This window comes from Hylobates moloch, unplaced genomic scaffold (assembly GCF_009828535.3).
Source record: "Hylobates moloch isolate HMO894 unplaced genomic scaffold, HMol_V3 SCAFFOLD_3, whole genome shotgun sequence".
Taxonomy (NCBI): Eukaryota; Metazoa; Chordata; class Mammalia; order Primates; family Hylobatidae; genus Hylobates; species Hylobates moloch.
The window spans coordinates 173,341,010-173,343,770 of record NW_026652278.1 but is presented as its reverse complement, the minus strand read 5'-3'; the positions used below and the strand labels follow the sequence as shown (position 1 = coordinate 173,343,770).

At 43.2% G+C, this 2,761-nt stretch overlaps 1 pseudogene; it reads right to left on the bottom strand.

Moving 5' to 3' along the window:
- Positions 1-1,095: 1,095 nt before the first annotated feature.
- LOC116480439 (eukaryotic translation initiation factor 2 subunit 2-like) lies at positions 1,096-2,159 on the bottom strand (annotated as a pseudogene).
- Positions 2,160-2,761: the final 602 nt, after the last annotated feature.

The window sequence follows — 2,761 nt, the reverse complement described above, 5'->3', positions numbered from 1 at the left end:
CATCCACCCAGTGTAGCTTGCACAAGCCCTGCTTCGGTAGTTAGGGTTGAATCTTCCTCTTGTTAGAAGTGTTTATTTGCTGTGTTTCATCATCTTGTCCACGTGTCCTTCAGAATCTCTTGAAAATGGGTGGTCTAAAGGGTTAGGGTATTCCTATTTGTCATATCATTTCTTAGCATACCCAACATCTCAACATTTGTCATCATCAGTGAACACCCAGTTAGACATAACTTACTTGAAGACCTTTTAACTCAACAGAATAAATATTTCATCCACTTTTATAGTGAATGATAAAATGCCTTGGGGGCCAGAGTGAAAGGCAATGTCCTGATCTATCCCTCCCAAAGGGAGGGGGTGAGTGGGGAAAGACCCCTGTGTTCTTCCAGAGGCCACAACAACTTTGAACTTATGAGTCCTTTTCTGAACCTCATTTCCATAATGACAAGGGAACGGTAAGCACATCCTTGGATCCGAATCCTGACCACTGGAGAATCATTCTGCATAGCCCTCTTACCTGTGTGTGGGGAGAGCCAACAGTGCAGGAATGAATAGCTGGGATTACCATTGTGTCTGTTATTCAACTGGTGGTTGGTATGGTCAATAATGAGGACTTCTAGCACATGAGAAGAGCCTAACAGAGGCCAACTTTGTCAGATAGTGTATATGTTACTGAGCTATATGCCAGGAGGAGATAGCCATCAACCCAGCAAGTGCAGGATTTATTAGATTTGTAAATTTTAGGGACACTCTTCCTTCCTGTGAATTTACTACTTGTTTTATTAAGTCTTTGTTTATGTTGCTGTCAAGTGAGTTTCTTTTTTTTTTTTTTTGAAAGAATCACTGTTATAATAACTTTAATTTATCTTGCATTTTACAGAAGTCTATGAAGGATTTTTAAAAAACACCTCCTTACCCCATATCACGTTTCTCTGACAGGTGTTAAAGTAGGCAATGAGTATGTCAACAGCTTGAGCATCAGCGTCTTGCAAGGACTTCAGACCAACCAACTACTCGCCAAAAATCTTGGCAGCTTTTTTATCTCGTTTTTAATACAATGGTATATCCACTCTGATAGCAAACCTGTCCAGCCACATCTCCACAACAAGCTTTGCAAAATCAGTGATTAGCAAATTAGTTAGCTTTGGCACGGAACTGTGCTCGCTTGCCCATGACAGCCTGGAAGCCGGTTTTGATACTGGCAATAGAACATCTAGAATGACAAGTTTCGTACTGTAGGAAATAGAGTCGCGTGTCCTTCTACAGGATTGTGTCCGGTGATCGGTATGTGTGACAAGTGACATATTCCTTGATATATCTTCTCAAGACATTTTCTATCTGTTTCTGTTGGAATCTTCCTTTGATTACAAGTTGATTATTACCATCTATAGAACCACTTGTACCCAATTCAGCCAACAAAAATGCAAGGAGATGTTTGGGCTGATGATGTAATAGTTTACAGATATCTGTAAAGTTGACAAAAGAAGTTTTCTTGGTTCCTACTCGGACGATCTGTGGAGGTTTCGTGACAAATTTCCTTTTCTCCCCAGCAACCATATCTGGATTCTTTCCCCTCATGATGTTGAACACTCGATTCAGCAGCTGCTCGTATGTGTAGTCTCCTTCTGAGCCTACCCAAGCAGGGCCTGTCTGATTACTGAATGAGATGCCATCATCTTTTTTGTTGTCTTCGTCTTCTAGAGCTTCATCTTTCTCTAGTATTTCATCCTCATCTGGGAAGTTCACATTCTTCTTTTTCTTCTTTTTATTGCCAAGCATAATGTCAAGGTCATCCTCTGGTTCAGTTGGTTCTCGAACGTCACTTTCAATCTTAAGATCCTTTACACCTTCTTCAGCTTCATCAATATCAAATATCTTTTTGGTTTTTTTCTTCTTTTTCTTTTGATTAAAGAAGTTCGAGTCATCTAGATCATCCGAAGCATCTTTTTTCCTAGTGTCCTCTTCATCAGCTTCCAAATCTTTGTCCTCAGTTGGCTCTGGCTCCACTTCTTTTGTTTCTGAAGTCTGGGTTCCCTCTGTTTGGGTAGCCCCTTCCTCATCTAACATAAAAGGCTTCTTCTTCTTTTCTTCTTGCTCACAGTAGGATCAAAAATCACCTCGTCCCCAGACATGGCTGCGGCTTGAGTGGGCTCGGCACGGACGGGAAGTCAGACGGGTCGGCCCCAGGCCCCCGCTGCAGCGCTGCTCTTGCCCGTACCTCTCCCACAACCGCACTAGGCTCTTGCATCCGCGAAAGGGCTGTCCAGTGAGTTTCTATCACCAAGGGACATTTCAAATTCCATCAGCTCTCCCCTCACTACCATAGTTTCTTTGAAGGACTTAGCTATATACTGGTATGACCTATCTAGTTCTAAAATTAGGCAGCAATCTAGGCCCCCTAAACATGTAGATCCTTTATGTTTCATGTAGTTTAATAGAACGACAGGGGGTGGATGCCTGTGTTGCCAGAGTACCTTTTTTTTTCTTTCTTTCTTTTTTCTTTTTGAGACAAGATCTCACTCTGTCGCCCAGGCTGTAGTGCAGTGGTGCCATCATGGCTCACTGCAGCTCGACCTCCTGGGCACAAGTGACCCTCCTGCATCAGCTTTCCAAACAGCTGGGACTACAGGCACAAGCCACCACACCCAGCTAAGTTTTGTGGTTTTTGTAGAGATGGGGTTTCGCCATGTTGCCCAGGCTGGTCTTGAACTCCTGGGCTCAAGTGATCTGCCCACCTCTGCCTCCCAAAGTGCTGGGATTACAG